This window comes from Pteropus medius, unplaced genomic scaffold (assembly GCF_902729225.1).
Source record: "Pteropus medius unplaced genomic scaffold, Ma_sr-lr_union100, whole genome shotgun sequence".
NCBI lineage: Eukaryota > Metazoa > Chordata > Mammalia > Chiroptera > Pteropodidae > Pteropus > Pteropus medius.
In genome coordinates this window covers 6,861,534-6,882,311 of record NW_024346062.1, presented here as the reverse complement: position 1 = coordinate 6,882,311, position 20,778 = coordinate 6,861,534, and the positions used below count along the sequence as shown (strand labels likewise).

Sequence of the window (20,778 nt, the reverse complement as noted above, 5' to 3'; positions counted from 1 at the left end):
GATATTCCAGAGCAAAAATGGCTTGCAAGAATCTTTCTTTCAGCATATACAGAATTAAAGACAGCCTGGTTAGTGAATATAATTAATTCAAAGGGTATTTAAAATTAGTGCATAAGGAAACTTGTAATGATCGGAAATCGTACAGCTTAGATATGAAAGAAACTAAAATACAGTTTCCTAAAGCTGACAATAGTCCTAAACATTTATATCACATTACCAAAGAATTGTGAAGCTAGAAAAATGTTTCTAAGCAATCAATAATAAAAACATATTTCAATCAACCATGCTAGAAGACTGAATCATCTCTTTCTCTAGAAAATAAATCATAAAACTGCCATTATATGAAGAGATAATCTAAGGCTCTAGAGTCACCACATATTTTTAGTTTTGTGAAATTTGTGGCACTTATCAGCTTTTCATTATTTTGTGATCACTTTCTTCATTCTAACTAATCATTAATTTTTATATTTAGTAGTGTACTTTTAACTTTGTAATGCTTAAAGAGGACCCCAAAATTGTAAAAGTTTTAGGTTCTACAAATCCTAGATCCTGAATCCACCTATTTTTCAAACTCAGTGAAATCTGGACAGAAAAATTATAATGGGGCTTTTATCTCCTTTGATCTAAGACTCTACTTTTACTGAATCAGGCTGGATTCTATTAGCCTTTCTGGCAGTCTAGCCACACTGATCACTGAATTGCTGAATCAGAATCTTGGGGTTTAATGTAATCTCAAAGGTCATCTAAACCAAACACTCATCCTATGCTCAAATCCCCTGTTGATACCCCTGCCAGGCAGTTAGCCCATGGTTGAATGCTTCCTGTGACAGGAAACTCATTAGGTTTTGCAGAACCCATTACATCTTTGAACAACTCAAAATATCAAAAGGATTGAACAATGCCTCTTGTTAGACTTGCTTTAAAATTAAATATCTTTCTCTATTTTTTGGATAAACTGCCTTTATCTAAATCTTATTTTCAAACAGTTTTTAAGATATAATTCACTTATACAATTTATCACTTAAAGTGTACAATATTTTTAGCAAAGTCATAGGGCTGTACAACTATTGCTACTATGAAATTTTAGAGCATCTTTATACCCTTGAAAGAACCCATGTACTTATTCTCAGTCAGTCCACAGTTCTACCTGTTCTCCTAGTAAGCCCTAAGCAATCACTAATCTGTTTTCTATTACTATTAATTTGTCTATTCTAGAAATTTCATACACACAGAATCATAAAATATGTAATCTTTTTGTAGACTAGCTCCTTTCACTTAACATAATATTTACAAGGTCTACTCTGTGTTTTTAAACATTTTTTGATAAATTTAAATGTAGAACTTTAAACTCATCCTCATTTAACTTCATCTTATTACTTATGGCTACTGTTCTAACCGGTCAAAAATAATTTTAACATCCTAACATATCCTTCAAATAGTTATTCTCTTCCTAATGGCCTATTCTGTGGCAGCCTGGTCACTGATGGGGTAAAAGAAAATTAAAGTTACGGTAATTATCATTTATAGATCACTTAATGTCAACCAAGTGTTTATTTATTAGTATCATTATTTATATAATAACAATACTATAAGGTAATGGTATCTCCATCTTATTAAAAACAAAAAACAAAAAACCTGATGCTTAAACCAGGTAAGAAACTAGACTAAGTTCATGCAGCCAGGAAGCTGCAGTACTGGAGTTCAAATCCAGGTCTGTCTGGCTTTGAAACTCATACTTTAAAAGAGTAGACTATGATCTCTCATGACAATCTTTAGTTCCCAGTAATAATATCCAGAAGCGTTACTATGTACCATTCTCTATATGTATATTGCTTCATGTCAGTATAGTTCTCTGGAAAACAAAATAAAGTGGATACTATCTTCAATATACAGTTAAAGAAACTTAAGTTCAAAAGGGATATGGGTAATATGTACAAGTTTACTTAGCTAATGAATGATCAAGCTGGTATTTGCATCCAAGTGTATCTAATGTCAAAGGCTTTGCCTCTCTCCCAAGTTACTCCACCACTTTGGTGGTAGAGTAGGTCAATTCTCTAGTAACGTTCTGGGGAGGATCAGTATTTAGGTCATCTAGAGTCATCATTCTGGTACTGCGGTTGATCTCTTGAGGGCTAAGGTTAATAATAGCTATCATCATTGATGTGTGAGTATATATACACATGTATATCTAAACATGTATAATGTGTATATGTATACATGACATGTGTATTATGTATATATGCACACGTGTGCATATATACATATATGCGCACAGATATATATCTATATTCAGACATATATCTGAATATATGTGAATATATACATGTGTGTATGTGTATATGTAATCTAACTTAGTCATTTGGCTTAAAACTGAGTGAATAGTAAATTCTCACTGCTAAGAGATTTCTATTCCAAAGATGCCAGTTTTATGATGAAAACTTCAGTGTATTACTGCTCAATCTGTTTCCCTGCTTCAGTCTGAAAAGTTATTCATTTTTAAAAGTACATCTCTAGAAAGCCCTTTAGATGGGAAGGTGGGACTTGGAAAATGTCATTTTATGGATTCCCTGTTAAGGTCCTTTGTTCATATGCCATTTTAATAAAAAAGTCCAATATGAAATAGGAAATAAGGGCAATATGATGTCTGAGGCATATAGGTTATGAGGTAGGAGTTGGCTAAGGCTGTCGATTAGTCCCTTTGAGCACAGGATATATGTGTATTTATTTATATCATCTACAAAGGTTGTAACATGACTTACCCTATCTTTTTAATGGTGAAAATCATAAATTATATAATTACAATACAGAAAAATATTCATAGTGTACAAATTGCCAACTATTCTTATGATGATCATTAAAAATAGTGATAACCACACTTCGATATTGTTCATTTTAAATGAGATTTATAAATTATCTTAGGAAAATTATCAATTATCTTTGGAGCATGAGTCTTACGGGAAAATTTTAGGCAGCATTGTTTTAATCTCCACACAATTTTATAAAATAATTTTTTGACACCATTATTTTGCCAAATAATTATTTGACATCTTTGGAATTTTTGAAATACAGTAATTGTCACCAATATGACCATTGCCTCTGTTGTCAGGTGTTCTGGTTCTTGTGGTCTAATAGATGGCCAGATTTGATTGTGAACTCCAATCATAACAGAATGCTTTGTTTTGTTTGGTTTCGTTTTAAATTATGATGACAGACAAACTTTCTCACTTATAATATGACAACCTTCCTTACTCATCTCAACTGCTTGTTTCCAGTATCTGAGTCAGACCCCCAAATCAGAAGTTTTAGACTTAAAGCTTGTTAGGCTTACTTACAAAGAAGTTAGCTGCAATCTCTTAACTCTTCTACATCTAAACAGCTTGTCTGTAACCCCAAATTCATGATCTCATGAGAGGAAAAAGCTTTCCCTCCTTTTTGGTGAGTTTGCATGACTTTCCTGTTCCTGTCTCTGTGCCTAATTCTTCATTCCATCTATTCCAATATGGACAATTGTCACATATGAATACTCACTTTAAACATTTCATGATTTTAGTAGCTCTGCTGAAAAATTTGACCCTTAAGGAAATGACCACATCATGAAGTGCACTGTTTGCATTGTTTATCTCACAGGCTCCAAACCTTTGTCCTTTCAGTTTCTCTCAGTATTTGCCTTTCCAGAATAACTAACAAATTCTTTCATTTTCTCAGGCAAAACTTGTTTTTTCCTCTTAAATTCAGCCTTTTCCCCTAACTTAAGCTTCTTAAGGAACTTCTTTTGAATAGTGAAAACCCATAAAGGGAAATCTGGCAGTACAATTTCCTACATGCCATGTATTAGCAACTGCCCTATTCATTGCAAATGATACTTCCCTGCTGTGTCATTTCCCAGGAAGAACTTTGGTGATAAGATGGATCCAATATTTACAACACACCCAGAATCTAACCACTTTTTTTTTTTTTTAACATCTTCTACTGCAATCACTCTGGTCCCAGTCACAACCATTTCCCACCTGGATTATTCCCATAAGTGGTCTCCCTGCTTACACTCTTGACCCCATACTGACCACTCCTAACACTGCAGCTAGAGGAACCTGTTAAAACATGTTTTCTCATCTTAAAATCTTGAAACATACAATGGCTTTATTTTCATGCACAGTAAAAGCCTAAATCCTTTCAACTGCCTTACACCTCCCTGGCTTCTCCTTCTATTCCCTCAACTCTTTCTTAGCACACTTTCTCCTCCAGGTATTTAAACCTGCTGTGATTTTTGTTTTGCTTTATTTTCTTGAAATGACTTTTCTCCTGGTAGAGTCTTACCCCGGTCATTTTATTTAAAATCGCTCACCCTTACCTCACACTCATGATCTTTCTTCCCTAGTTTGTTTCTGTAGCAATTTTGAACTTTTTATTATCCCCATAATTTTCTTATCTTCCCACCCCCTCACACACACTCCCATTCATGCCCAGTATAAAAGCTTAATGAGACAAGGTTTGTTTTTAATTGATACATTCTCAGAATCTAGGATGGTTCTTAGCTCTCGACAGCCAATAAATATTTTTTAGATAATAAAAATCAATGAATAAGTTACTGGCATATTTCATATTTATATTGGGATCTAAGTCTAGCTCAGTATGTTAATTGATGTTCTTTAAAATTCGATTAGGTATATCATTCAACTACTCTAGGAACACATCAGTGAACAGACACTTAACATGTATACGTATAAATAAGTGAACAACTTTTTTTTGTAAGATGATAAGTGCTTTGAAGGGAAGAAACGGGGTACAGTGATAGAGAATAGCTAGAAGAATCCAACTTAAGTGACTGGCCTCTGTAAGGAGGTGTCAAACCAAAATGTGTGGAATGAGTTTGCTGTGTAAGGAATCCAAATATCTTGGAGTATGAAAGAACATCTGAGGGACTGAAGTGCCCTGTAACTAGAGCCCACTGAGGGTAAGAAAGAAAGTGGATAATGAGATGGGCAATGATCATGCAGGGCCTTCTAGACTATCAATAGAAGTTTAGCATTTGTTTAGAATGATCACTTTGTCTTTTTGAATAGAGAATAGGTTTAGGGACAAGAATATCTTAGATACTATGAATAACTATTCAAGAAAGACAAGCCGACATAGTTTTTATAAAATATAATAAAATGAAAAGGCATCCATAGAGCAAAATTCAGAATTTAAATAGCAAAAGTGAATCAGATTCTTTCTCTACTACTACTTTCCTATATTCTTCCAACACTTCGTTAGAATATCTTAGTTTTAATGAAAAAAAAAAATCAGATGCATGCACATACATATAAATATGAAAGAAAAAAGAGAAGAAAAATTCCAAAGTGTGGAGCTTGCATGCTTTACTGGATTTTTAAAGCAATTAATTTGTTACCGAGGTTTTTAAAACACAAATTACCACTGGTAATAAACTGAAGTCATATTTCTTCTGTGAGATTACCTAAATAAAAGAGCAGATACAAATAATATGAATATTCTTTATAGTTTTCCGTTAGTAAAAAATCCTCACAAACACCACCGGTAGCACATAACAGAAATTTAACAATGGTGGATAACCTATTATTAGCTCTATGATCAAAGATAATTATGTTATTAAAATTAAAAGGGGGCATTGGAGGCTAAAGTAATTTAGCATGTTCCTTCTATCTTTTGTGAAAAATAAGTTATACACTTTCTTCTATCATATAAATATCCTCTGTCTACAGTGTTGGCTTAATTTCTTTGAAAATCTGTTAGAAAATTCTAGAATTAAATGTAGATCAAGGTTTAGGTTTTATTAGTATGTTGAAATTGAACACTGTAGGAAGAGACCAGCAGAGTAGCTGATGGAATTAATACTTATGCAATTCAATGTTGCCTAGTAACAAATTGTATGTGTATGAGTCTTTTGCCTTCTGGAAACTATTTTCAAGGTTGGTATAAGTCTGTGGAATATTTTATGAAATCACTAAATAGTTTCCTAGACCTATAATGACTACTTCAAAATGTCTACAATTATATTTTCTGGTTGTTAAAAATGACTATTAGTTTTTTTTAAATGTCAAATTATATCCTTTTTACAAAAGCAGTTTTTTCAAAATTTTCTCAGAAGTTCTTCTAAGCCCTTCCACAAATCAAGAGTCTTTTTTGTAATATCCTGGCTTTCTTGATATGCAGAATACTTGAAAATAACTAAATGTTACTAAAGATATTAAACCAATAATGAGCATTGGCTGAATTTAATGCTCTCAAACACACATTTCTCTCTCTGCCCCTAAAACAATAGGATTCTCACAATCTCAGTCTCTACCTTAAATGGCCTTAGGGAAGAAAATATTTACTTTTTTTTTTTATTTCTCATATATATATAATGCTTTTTATTTGTATTAATTCTAACAGCCCTAATTTCTTTAAAATGGTTTTGGAGGGAAACTTACACAAGTTTCAAAATTATTCATTGCCACTAAAGGCAATCTAATGGTTAGTGATTTCCTTTATGTGGATATTGGTTTTAATTCTTGGTTTCCTGAGACACAGCAAAGCCTTTTTTCATGTGGAAATAATGCTTGGGAAAGAACTACACTGTCCATGTGAGCAATGAGGTCATAACAGCCTATAGCGGGTTATCTGAGCGTCTTCCTGGTGCCAAGCTGAACACAGTCCAGGGGAAGACTATATTCCCCGTAAACTACCATGCACACCCTCAGAATGAACTGAAGGGGGCAATATTTACCAAGAAAATTCGGCAGGCAGTACTTTGGAAATAAACATGGGGACTTTGAACATTATTTGAGACACAAATTGTTTTTATTTGCCAGCTGCCGCTACCATTATACACACAATACGCAATGCAGAACTACTAACAGAAATGAATTTCAGGTAGCACGGATCATGGTATGGATTATATTCATATATTATAATAATAGTAAGTTTTTGTCCAAAAAAGTGCACTCTAATAGGTCTGTCCCAAGTTCAGCAAACTATTTCTTTTTATTTTTATCAAACTATTTCTTTTTATTTTTATCAAATGCAGACTTGGAAAGTCCCTCATGTGATGAACTTTGATTGTTTTCATACGCCAAAAATGATTTCTTCTTTCAATTAGGTTAATGTGGATAGTTAGTATAGGTAAATCAGGCTCTGTGGTGCCTCTCCTTCCAAGAGTTTTTTTGTTGTTGTTTCAGGTTTCTTCTATCCCTTTATAGGGAAATTCTTGCAATAAAATCTTAAACTTGTGCTACAAAAAGTAGTCATCAGTTTATGTCTAAATGACATTTGATAACAAACATATCAAATGTAGGTTATTATTTGGGAATAAATATATGTGAATAAATGTGAATGTGAGTGCGTATGCATTTAACTTCATGTATGTAACATAGCATCCAGTAAAATAGAGTGATCAACTAACATCTGTACAGGGAATTTTGGTTACCCTGTCAAAAATAAGACAAACCAAACATATTATAAGTATATATATGCTCACTTTATAACAATAACCACATCACCCTAGTTTGCCTGTTTCAGAAAGTTTGTGATTCTTCAAACACTTCTCTCTGCCCCCGATAACTCTAGTCTCCCACATCTACTATGGCACTATTCATTTTACTCTCCAATCTAAATGAAAACCTTTGGGAAAATTTGGGTTGGTAGTATAGTATAGATGAGGTATTATCTGAAATAGAGTTTAGGGAGGTTAATATAGATACATATATTTATGGGGGGTACTCAATAGCTGTATGTCATATGCACATAAAATTCTATATAGACATTTCTATATAAATGCAATAATATAAACATACATTATCACTACTGCGAAATAAATTAAGCTCTCTCCATAGCTTAAAATGAGAAGGTTGGATGAAATTAGCATTGGAAAGAGCTTACTTCCTAATCTAATACAATCACTTCAGAAACCAGGAATGAAGATTTGATTGTCCAAGGACAAAGAGCTAAAAGACAGAGTCTAGATTAGGACCCAGGTTTGCAGAAACCTGTTCCATGCTTTCTCCACCAGAAATGCAGTGCATCGCTCCTAGAATAAAAACTGTCCCATGACAGTTGCTGTCTATAAGTCAAGCCCAACTGCTCAAGGATCATATTAATGATAAGACACATAAAAAAGCTGATGTTTACGGAACCACAGTTTCCATGTATACAAGTAATGAAACTTCTACTGATCAGGAAGGAATGCAGAAAAAACAATGGAGATGAAGGCAGGAAGCATGGGGCGGGGTGTAGACTTTCATTAAAGACAAGGTAAAAACACAGATGTGGAGAGGGTGGGCAGAGGGCTGGAGACAGGGAGCTGGATCCTTGTTTGCTGAAATAAAAACAAGAAAACACGTTTTCTGTAGGTTGCTAGGGACTCACTTTCCTTCTGCCTCCCTTTAGAATGTTCTTTTGAGAAATCTTGATTTCCTTTCCCCTTTTTTTTCTCTCTTCCTATACCTGCTCTTTATTCCCTTTCAGCCCAACATGTGTTCATTTTTATTACTTAATTCTATTTACTCGATGTTGAAATTATATTTATACTGATTTCACTTTATTTTTATTTTTTTTAATTAGGAAAGAGTTTAAGAATTGGCATAGTTCTGAATTGGGTCTGAATTGAAAAATTAAATTGTATTGTATTGCAAAAGAATTTACTTTAAAATGAAGAGCCTCCTACAACTACAAATTTAGAGGTTTGCATAACATTACCGAGACATTTTTATTCAAGTATTTATAAAAAGACACAATCGTCACAGTTATATAAACCATCTGTTTATCATTTGAAGGGCAAGTCTAAGACACATCTTTTCTTTCCAGCATGATTTTCCAATAAATAACTTGCCTTGATGATTTGTTCTGCCCCTGTAGCACTGTAAGTCGGCTCAATGATCTTATGTTACTCCACTTAACATTAGAAGAGGGATCAAGTTGGTTGCATATTAGCAATGGTCAAGGCTACAAGATTTCTTATGATTATTCCTCTGCACATGTTGATTTCAAAGACAGTGGTAAAGTATCAATCCCAGGCTCAACTCAAAACTACGAATATGTGTTGCTTCGGGCTTAGGGACAATCTTTTTTATAACACACAAAAAAGAAGACTGCCTCTTGGAGAATGCACACGTTTCAAAGAGCTGATGTCCTTCTCCAAATATGACACTATTTGCATTTGTATATGGTTAGAAGCCTTTCCATACTATACATTAATGGCGTTCTTTCATTTACTGCTCCCCTTGATTTTTATAACTCTAACTCTGAGACTCCTTTACAAAAGTAGCTTTTCTTCTTCACATAGTATCTGCTGTTAAGGCTGCTCTTTCCACTGCTCTGTTTGTCTAGCCCTTCTAATGCTGCACGATAATTAAAATAAGCAGATTTTTAGTCCCCTCTCACCCTTGCTTATTCACCGTCATGAGAATAAAATTCCCTATAACTACTCCTTTCCAGAATACATATTGCTTCTGTCAGACACTCAAAAGAGATGTATATATTACTGTTATAAAGTTATATTTAAAGATTTGTAAAATGATCAAAAGGAATTTTCTGAGGTTTTTTTTTTTTTTTGGTCTTCTTAAATGAGGTTCATGAATTTAAGAAGCTTTCCCACAACAGAGCATGTCAGGTTATACTTATCATCTGTGAGTCTTTGAACTCATAACATCAGCAAATACGTAGCAACCCAACAAAGCAAGCAGAAGAGCAATTTGTTCTGACTACAAAAAGTGTTGAATTACTGCAGATTATTACAACCATAGTACATGTATTCATGTGGGTATTTTCATGCAACCCCTCCCTCACAATCATTCTCAACAAATTTATAAAGTTCATGAGTAATAAAAGTATCTTTTCTTTTTCATAGAATTCTTTGTATTCACTTGTCATGTATCTCTCCTGTGTGAAACACTTTTAAGGTTTAGAGAAACCGAAAACTGAGAGAGAGAGGATGATCTGGAAAAAGTGACCAGTGAGTTTTAAATTAGATAAAATTGGTAGGTCTTTGGAAGAAAGGAAAAAATAGAATTTGTTATTTACTGGAATCTAACCACAGTGGTCTGGCTGCTTGAAACTAAGTTTTGAATTATTAATGCTAAAAAAGATTTTCTACAAATGTGCCTAATAAGAGTAGAAGTAAATGAATATAAGTAGTACAGCAGGTTCTTGAATAACTTAATTTTGTTCAATGTCGTTTCATTATAACATTGATGAAATGCCATAGGAACTTAACTCTTGTTTATATAAATTAGCATATGGTAAAATTGATTTTGTTATTTGTTATTTTGCTTAAAGTTGCAGAACCTATTGATAATGTTAAGTGAGGACTTACTATAGTCTTTAGTCAAAATATATACATATCTTGGTTCTTTATGACCTTGACTGTGACAATGTCTTTTAAAAATGGGAGTGTATATAAAGAAAAGAAAGCACAAAGTTAAAATAGCACAAAAATTACATAAGCACTAGAAGTTAAAATAGCTGTAGTTAGTTCCTGTGAATTGGTATAAGAATATATACTGTATTAATGCTACTTCCATGTTATATATACAGGTATCTCCCACTTCCTGAAAGTTCGCATTATACCACTTTGCTTTTTAAAAAAGACCCACATTAGTACAGTAAAGACTTTTTTTTTCATACAGGTGGAAATCCTCTTCGTATTTCTTTTGGTTAGCAACAACAGGTACTAAAGTATGTAACATAACACAAACTTTCAGAAAGTGGGGAATACTCTTTGCTTTATGTCATTTTGGCTTATGAAAGTTTTCATAGGAGTGCTCTACTTTCAGATAGAGGGAGAAATCCATATATTGCTGAAGGAAAGGGTGGCACCCACAGACTTATAGTCTTTGTGGGGTTTTTCTGACCAGTTACCATTGACTTCTTATGTGCCCAAAATGAACCAGGTGAAGCCAGTGTTGCTAACTGTCAACACCTGGCCTGTTAGACAACTATGACGATTTTTAACAGAATCACTCCTTTGGAAAGACCTGGCTGAAAACCTTTTTATTTCTAAAACCTTTTTACCTAATACATGTTTCAGGGTTCTTAAAAGTCATCTTAGAAAAAAAAAATAATGAATATCACTTTTTCTTAATTAATGTGGCTATAAAAGACATTTGACAAAAAACATTTGCCAAACCCTACTCTAGATTGACTAGAAAAAAAAATCTAACACTTGTTTTGTTAACCAATTAACCTGATATTTCTATTCATCCTTATTACTGTATTCTCTAACACACATATATACATATATAAATATATATATATAATTTTGCTTTTTAAATTATGTAAAATTTGATGCAGAAATCTAAAACCAACACAAAATCAACCTAGAAATTGCATGGACCTACATGTGTTTTTAGACTGCACTTCTCAGCAATCCTCTGAAAGACAGCAGACCTGACATCTCCTTTCCATACGTAGTCATCAGTCCCAGGCTGAATCAACCCATTACCAGGGAATGTGTGGTTTCACGTCCTGGTTTTTAATTCCAGAGTCTTTCTACCTAGTTATAGTGGTTCACGTATGACCAAAAATAATAATGAACCATCCATTATGGGACTAAAATCAACTCTTGCTTGAGGATGAAGACTGAGGTACTTATATGAAAACTAGCTTTGTGAGAACTATAAAGTCTGGCCACTAAACAATGATGTACCCTTTTCTATTTAATGAGAGGTCAAGCCTTATATTAAAAGAAAACATTTTCTCGCCTCAACCATACTGATAATAATAAATCATGGTACAAAATGACCCTCTTTGTCTGCTAACATGCCATTTTACTTTTCTTGGAGAAAAGTTCTGAATTTATATTTTGTGTGATACTCTTTCCCTGTCAATGAAACAACTAAAGTTGCCTTTGTACAAATTCCACAGAGACCTAAAACTGTACTCATATACATCTGCTCCTTCAGTGACAAAGTGGACACATTCACACGTTTCTGTTGAAATTAAGGAAGTTATCTGACCTGTTGGTAAGTAACTAATCTGCCCTGAAAGAGAAAGTATGAACAATTTGACACAGTGAGCAAAAATAAGATTTCATTTACATAGCAGGACTCATAGGAAATTAGGGAGTAGGAGAACATAGCTTAGCAAAAGTTTTTATTTTAACAATAGCTATCATTTGTCCTTTGAATCTTACAGTCTTTATAATGATGATAAATATATCTTTGCTTTAAGTTACCCATTAGATTGGAAGACAGAATGGGAAAAAAAAAAACAAATTCCGTTCTACTAGGTGGTTTTAAGCTAATATATTGTTGCAGGCTAGAAATACAAAAAGTATCTTATTAAATCACATCGTAAATGACCCACGTAGAACAGTTTACTTTTCATTAGCAAGGTGAGAAGGTGTGGGACCAAATAAATCAAAATGAACAAGGCATTAACTGTTCCTCCCATGATATCATTTTAAATGTGGAAGTAAGGAAGGAAACACAATTTAAAGAATGTTTTATTGGTGAACTCATTTTTTTTATATTTAGAAAGAAAAACTTCTTCATGCCTCTGGGAAATAGTGAGCCTATTATTTTATGTGAAAAGTAAAATTTAAAAAAATACAAAGTTAGATTTATGAAGTAAGTCCAGGAAATACACTAGTAATTTACTCAAAATAATAGAAGTGCAAGAAAAAATTTTAACTTTCTAAAATAACTTCTTAATAACTTTGTACAGTGACAGATGGGTACTAGACTTATTGTGGTGCTCACACTGTAAAGTATATATAAATGTAGAATCACTATGTTGTATACTTGAAACTAATATTGGATGTCAATTATAATTTAATAAAAAATTCCTGGCTAAGAAAATGATTATTTCTCATACAAACCCCAATGCCTGCAAAGATTAACATTCAGAAAGCAACACTGTCTACAGTATCTTTTAGATTTATAATGGAATAGATTTCACAGGAATATAATGGCCATCATTACAGTATATTCTTTAGAATACACAATCCTGGAAGCTGACAATAACATCTTGAAAGACAATGAGATTCCCAGAGTTCAAATATCTCTTCCTTAAGTTTGAATAGGTGATATCACCTAGTTAGTAGGTGTCAGTGATACATTGATTTTTGTAATGTTATAAAGCAAGTAGATATGAGCCTATGACTTGGTCCTCTACTAATTTTTTTCTAAATCTTATACTGAATAATGAGAACTTAGGAGAAGCTTTTGTTTTCTCTATATTAAGCAAAATGATCAGTGTCAAAACTGTATCACAAATAGTAATCGACTCTGCCTCTTTTACTATATAAATAAATATATATATATATATATATATAAACTTCCACTTAAGTAATATATATATTACTTCCACTTAAGGAATAACATACTCCCTTTAAGATTTGGCTTAATAAGAATTTCTCTCCCAGATAAGAGTAGATGCATAAGCAGTAAAAAACTGAGCAACCACATGGGAATGTAACATAGTAAATGGGAAAATGTGTAAACTTTAAGGAATTTAGATCCAGGGTTGATGAGAGCATACTAGATGGAATCAAACCCAAGCAGTTTTTCTTAGTTATAACCAAATTGTTGGTTGGCATTTATAGACTGTATGACACCTTTTAAAGAAATTTTGAAAGTGTCTCCACGTCCTTTCAAGTCCTAATTAGAAATAAAAAGGGTTGTGTTATGTCTTAAAAGAGAAAGTAGACAAAAGTTTGAAACTACTAAATGATGTCAAAGAAGAGGATTTTACTCTTGAATCATAGCTCAGGTCACCATTTTGATGAGCTACAGTTAATGAGTAAAATATTCCTTAGAAGTGAGAAGATTAGGTAGGTAATTCAGGAGGCTTGCTGACTATATACAAAAATCTGATCATGTCACTTTCTTGGTTAAAATTTTTTTATCAACATTCCCATTCAAGTTAAAAATTCTTTACTTAGGTAAATATATGGAACTTTCTTTACCAAAGCCCCTCTCAACATCTCTCAATCTGCCCCTCATTCTTCTATATCTAGCCCATTGCAAAGCAGACAGCACCACATACACACAGGCTGCAGCCACCTGAACTATACTTCTGTGATCTCCACAGTGTGACATGGTTTTAATTTTGTCTCTGGGCCTTTGTGCATGCTAAGGATAGTCTTTATCTCACTTTTTCCTTGTTAACTTCTCATCCTTATTTGAGGAAGTCTTTCCTGAACTATTTCTCCAAGTTTAATCTAGGTTCAGTAGGCATCCTTCTATAAAGCTTCAGTAGCTTCTTGTTATTTGTTGTTTGCTTTTGTTTTTTTTTTTCAAAGAGTATAGAAGTATATGTTATTTTGAGTATTTGAATATAGATTTCCATTACTATAAGCATGTGTCCATGTCAATACATCTACATCATGAAAAAGGGGAAAGTATATAGCTGAGAATCTGAGGATTAAGCTACCTGAAAAGATCATTTGTCTGATTAAAAAGGTAAAAGACTACATGAGTTATCCTTGTGGAATAATATTATAAATAACTCAGTCAGACTGTATATAAATGAGGATTTTGTAAAATATCTTGGAAAACAGGCACTAAGGCAAAATCTATTAGTTGTGTTTACCTTCTGAAAGCATGTAACCTAAAATATCGTTGTCTTAATTTGAAGAAGGTGTGGGTGTGGTCAACATGTAAACAGGGGTCTGCAGACCAACCTATGTTAGAAAACCCAATGAGCTTGCTAAAAATTCAGCTTTCTAGCCCCACTTCAAAATTCTAAATCAGAACCTCTGAGACTGGCTTCATGGGCCAACATTGAAGCCAGTGTGCTTGGTTTAATGCTCTGCTATCACCATATTAAAATTCTTACTGACTTTAGAGCAACAGACTTCACACTTTTATTTTGCACTATGCCCAGATAATTATGCAGCTTGTCCTGGGAGTGGGCATCCACTGTAGGTGATTTTGATTCAGATATCTGTAGACAACATTGTGATACACACTAAAAGTTGAGAATAATTGATTTTTAAGGTAAAAAAAAAAAAGGCAAAGAAGAAATGTCACTTTGGGCATATTTATCATCTAGGAAGAAGGGGCTATGAACATAGAGGCAACAGCAAAACCATGGGATAGTAACAATGTCATCTTAGAGTTCATAAAAGCCCAGGAGTGAGACTCAGAGGAAAGCCAAACATAATATTTATAGGAAAGAACATTTTCAAAGTACTGAGACAGATGAGATTGTTCATTTGGTCAGAAGTTCTATCCGGAATATTGCTATAAAAAAAATCAATGAGTCTAAATTACTATAAGCTTAATGGGAAGTCTTGACCAAATTTATTAATCAGAAACCAAAGATCTTCATGAATGAACATGTCCTGAGCTCAGACATTTAAGGTTAAGAAGATAGAAAAATACCAAAGACAGAAAATCTGAAGGCCACAAAGACCTGGAACATTTTAAAGTTCTCAGGACAAAATAACAGGGCTTTTAGATAGATTAAATAAAATAAGAAAATTAGAGTCAAAATCCAACACTGAGAACCTTGTAGAAGAATCTGATGAAATTATTAATCAATCAATCAATCAATCAATTCCAAGAAATGAAGCTTTCCCTGACCCAAATGGAGCCCACAATCTTCCTGTAAGAGAGAGTAGTAAATTCTAGCACAAATATTAGAGACATTCATTTAAACCAGTGTCACCATGCTAGGGTAATAGCAACTATAGAGACACAGCACAGAATACAGAGGATTCTATATAAACTTGTAACTCTGTACTTGTTAAAATATGGAAGTGCTGCTACCTTAGGCTGCTTCAGATAAAACAAAACAAATAAATACAAGCAAAAAAAAACAACCCTGTGTTTAGCTAGTGTTCTGTAGCACCAAAAAAACATTTCAAGTATTTCACTGAGTTCTCCCAAACACAAATTAATCTCATTAAGTCACCTCAACAATTTGTTTGAACACCTGTGTATAAATTTTTAGTTTCAGCTTCACTGGTTATTAACTGGCCTTGATTCCTGGTAAGTAGTATTTCTTGGCTACATAGCAGAAGTACTCATTTGCACAAAACAATTCACACCCCTTAAGAAAAGACTGCAATTTATGACAAAATATATAATGTTAAGCAACAAAGCAGAGAGAGATTTATTTGTATTCTGTTTTGTTTCTTTTTTCTCCATAAAGGAAAATAATTTTTATGCTGGCAAATCTAGAACAAACATCGTTAGGAGGGATAAAGTACAAGATATGTACAGAGATAATAACGGAGTACTTTACAGATTGAAATTAATTCAAGCTTTCAGGCCCAGATAAATTTTGTCCCAAGATATTTAAATGACTTGCAGATGTGATCAAGGAACTACTGTTGTTAAACTCTAAGAAACTGTAGAGGAAAAAAAAAAGGCCCCTAAGGTCTAGGGATGGACAAATGTTATTTTCTTGTCTTAAAAGTGGGTGTGTAGATGAGCAAGAGAGGAAATTAATTTTTAAAATTATAAACTTAATTCTTGAATAATGGTTAAGTGGTCTGTGAGAACTCCCTTGAATGTAGAGAACCTATCTGTGTTGTTCAACATTGAATCCTCAGGGCCTTAGTAGGTACTTAATATTTACTGAATATTAATTGATCATTTAGAAAGGAAGGTTGTGCTTGAAATCAGAGTGGATTCACTGAGAAAGAAACTTACACAAGTTGCTTAACTCTCTGAGACTCATTATGGTACTAGGAAGAACAGACCAGATTATGTTGTGGAGGCAACCCCAAAATCTTGAAGTCTTAAATCAAAATGACTTACGTTTTGTTCACACTTCATGTCTTCCTGATGGGCTGTGGCCTCTGCTCCATGCCATCCTCAGTCCAGAACTCAAGCAGACAGATTAGGTACCATCTGAAGTGTTGGCAATCATAAAGGTAAAGAGGAGAGAAAACCATGTGAGAATGATAAACCTACTGATACAGCTTCCACCTGGAAGTGATTCACACCTCTGCATGCATTTGATTGGTCTAAAAGGTCACATGGTCATGCCTATCTTCAAAGGGTGGGGAAGGAAGTGTAATCCTACCTTGTACTCAGGAGAACTAAAAATACATAGTTTAAAATACCAACGGCTCCATAGTTATCTATAAAATGGAAATTGTTATAGCTATTACTTATAACATCTGTTATAATGTAATTATAATATAGCTATCTGTTATAATAGCTATCTTGTATTTTTTTTTTTTACAAGAAATGGCATAGCACTTTGTTTTTCTAAATCAATTTAAATCTAATGCTGAGCCACCAGTACACAAGCTGCTGAGTAGTAATTTAATCCTAATCCTGGTTTTGAAAGAATAGCATAGTATCTCCTTAAGTTTGCACAGGTATCCAAAGAACTTTCATCCAGCTTTGAAAGTTGGATTCTCTACTCTTCTTTATATCGTGGTCACAGCTAAGAAATAAATTGTCCGATTCCGTTTGAGTCATTAGAAAATGGGCTTTTATTGCTATTTTTGTGCTTAGCTTGGGCACAATTGTTTGGAAGTAGAATGGGATCATTGTGAGGTTAAGCTTCGGCCAACTGTCTAGCCACCACGACTGTATCTTGCAGCTGCCCTTGCTATTCCTTCCCCACGTTACACGGGAACATAATTCTCACCATCATTCACACACATTCTTCCATACTCTTAAGGAATCTTTTATGTTCATAGTTCTGCCCAATTCTGTCTACACACTCCATAACTACCTACCTCTCTTTTCCAAAAACTGGTCTCCCTCCCATCCCACTCTAGAATGAACTGACTTAATCCTTTAAACGGATGTTTTAAAAACAGAGGTGGAGAGAGGAGGTTGTGGTTTAACAACTTCTACTTTACCCTTCAAGACAACAAAAGCCTGGCCGAATCCTTGTTAAGAGGAAGAAATATAGTGGGAACAAAATGCAAATTAGGGACTCAACAAATTACGTTTAATAATATGTCAAGGTAATATTTTCAATTTGGTAATTAAATGAAAATGTAAGTAAAATCAAATATCATAACTGACAGAGTAAGCTTTCAATAAATGACGCTTTCTACTATTATTGTGAAATCACTCTAATTAGCCAGATTTCTGAGTTTAGAACAGTTACTTGGTTAATTGAAGGATAATGCAGTCAAAGTGATTTTGCTTTATGGATTGGGGAAAATAAGCACTGTGTTTGTAGGACATAGTACATGGAATCTTACATCTAATTCTACAACTTCATTTTATAAATGAGAAATTATAATACAGGAAATCTTTCCTTTAATAGTTATAAATTTTACATTGTTCTCTTTGATAAGTATTACTATCTAGTTCTATTCTTGTTTTTTTTTCATTGTTATTTTATAATTTTAATATTATCAAAAATAAAACAATGGGTATCTATGTGTTTATCATATAACGAATTCTCATCTGAAATTATTTCTAATAACCTAAACATTGAAAATTCTACTAGGCCTCCTTCAGTTTTATTTAATTGGAAATCATTTGGCCAGCAAAGGAATACCAAATCTTATATGGCCCCTTGGAGGGATTTTTCATTCCAGAGGTCTTTTACAATTTAGGGCAATGCACTATGGCAGCATTTAAGATGAATGAGAGGTATTTATCTTCCTTTGGTGAAGTACAAACTGGGTAACTGAGAAAGGGGAGATTGAAAAGAATTTGGCAACAGTATATGAAGAAGGCTCATTCTCAGGTAGTTCAGTTTTAGGAAAGACTATATTGATTCACACATTGTGGGCCCTTGAAAAGGACCCGGTTGAAAGACAACAGCCCTTGAAAAGGACCCGGTTGAAAGACAAAATATACCAATGGAATTTTTATAACTTTAAATCATTTGAGTTTGGTTTGAGCAGACACCCCTGGAGTTCTTACGGATTAATTTAAGAGAACCATCTAGCAACGCACTTTGAAGTGTATATCCCTCCCAATCGCTTAGGAAGGCTTAACTCAATTACTATTTGAAGGATTCCATTCTGTTTCTCAAATTTATTATACTTACTAAGTCCACAGAGAAACTTGAAATCAAAATTGACCTCAATTTATTATCAAACTAAAGGGTGACAAGCAATTTCAATCTTAATAGTCTGAGAAATAAGGGTCAAAAATCTATAAACTTTCAATCCTGACCATAGCTTTCAACCCTGCACCTCATATCCACTTTCTGACACTTGCTAAAAATGTCGCTGACTCACTAAGTATCAGAACCAATAAATAGTGAAGAATGATTCTATTGAATTCCTGTTAAATGTTATTTTTTTTTAATTTTTACTTTTTCTATTAAGCAGTTTGCTCCAGTTGTTAGAGATGGGATGTTAATAAGTTCCGTGCTTCCATGTATCCAAAGAAAATGGGTAAAATTATCAGTTTTAAGATTCATGTAATATTATCCTTGTGATAAGGCCTAAGAGCAATTTCTACTACTCTTGTAAGCCAGGAAATTATCTAAGTAACAGAATAGCAAAACAAATTGATTTGATTCCAAATCAATGAGGTTTCTCTCCAGAGTATATCAATTATAAAAAACTTTTTAAACAAAATAAACAATTTTGCTTCCTGACATTTTTTATCATACAGAATAAAGCATGGATAGCTGAAGAAATTACTTTAAAAATAAAAGTTATACAACCCCGAGCTACAAGAAATAAGAAAATCTTGTGGTCCTGGTAAAATGCTATGATACAGCATGAATTTTGTTTTTATTCAGAAATTTAGGCCTCTCTACCACATTTGCTAGCATTTTCTTTTATCAATTTCCGACCCAGCTTTTCTTTTTATCATCTGACCACGATGAAAAGCAACAGACAAATCATATTAAATAAGTGCAAATTCATAATAAAAAAGGTGAAATGTGAAGTGGTATATTGAAATGTTGTTTATAAATTAGGCCTTCCTGTTTTGAATTTAATACTGGTTGCTACAGATTCGAGGTTCTGAGGTAAGGGGTATGAGGCTCAAGCAGTTGGAAGAAAATGCGGGGAGCTGTAGGCAACTGTGAATTAGCCCTTTATTCCAGCAAGGGCACAGCCAACCATGCAGAGTGGAGGCGACTTTTATACACAGGTTAAATAATTGTGGCACACTGTCAGAGAACAGAAGCCCGTGCATGTGTACCAGGCACATGGTTACAAAAAGTGGAGAAGTGCTGAGTCACTTCCGCCCAGAAGCTGCTAAGGGTGTCAGGAGGGACCCTGACTACAGCCATCTTTCTTTCTCCTCGCATTCCACCCCTTCAGGGTTCCTCCCTTACACCTATGTAGGCTTGGCAGGTGAGCACTGCAGGAGGGCAGAGCTCTGTACCCAGATGCCACAACAATACAGGGAACAACAACATGCCACCAGTAGGTAGGCTCCACCTTCTAGGAGAGCTAAGACCCAGTGCCAGGTGGATGTCAGGCCTGCCTACCACTCCTGCAGAGAATCCCCAGTGAGCCATTAGACTTCCTGTATTTCCTGGGAGAGACCTGCCACGGCTTATGAGATGTTGTGCCAGTGGTCCAGGATATAAATGCAACATTTAGTGTGGAAATGGCACAAGTGCCCCTGTGGGCAGCCGTTAAAATGTCCAAAGCCATACGATTTTGCAATACTGCTTTTCTCATCTGATCTACTTCATCAATTACCAGACTGAGGGCTTTATGAGTATAATTCAAGGCTCGAGCAGTATGTTCTGCCAAAGCTGTTCAACTACCACATCACCTGCCACAGGCAGAAAGATGGCTAAAGGGCACCATGGGGTCCATTTAGTATGGACATGTTGTGAATAACATGCATCCCAATTTGTGGGAGTGTCTGTCACACAGCTGCTGGTAAATATGGGAGTCCCTAAGTACAGCAGCCTGTCCAATTCGAGGCAATGTAG

The 20,778-nt window shown here is 34.1% G+C and overlaps 1 long non-coding RNA gene across 1 annotated transcript in view; it reads right to left on the bottom strand.

Moving 5' to 3' along the window:
* LOC120612506 (uncharacterized) overlaps positions 1-16,860 on the bottom strand; it is a 392,164-nt gene extending 375,304 nt beyond the window's left edge. Inside the window, exon 1 of the long non-coding RNA XR_005655456.1 lies at positions 16,707-16,860. This is a non-coding gene — a long non-coding RNA (uncharacterized LOC120612506). The remainder of the gene's footprint in view (positions 1-16,706) is intronic.
* Positions 16,861-20,778: the final 3,918 nt, after the last annotated feature.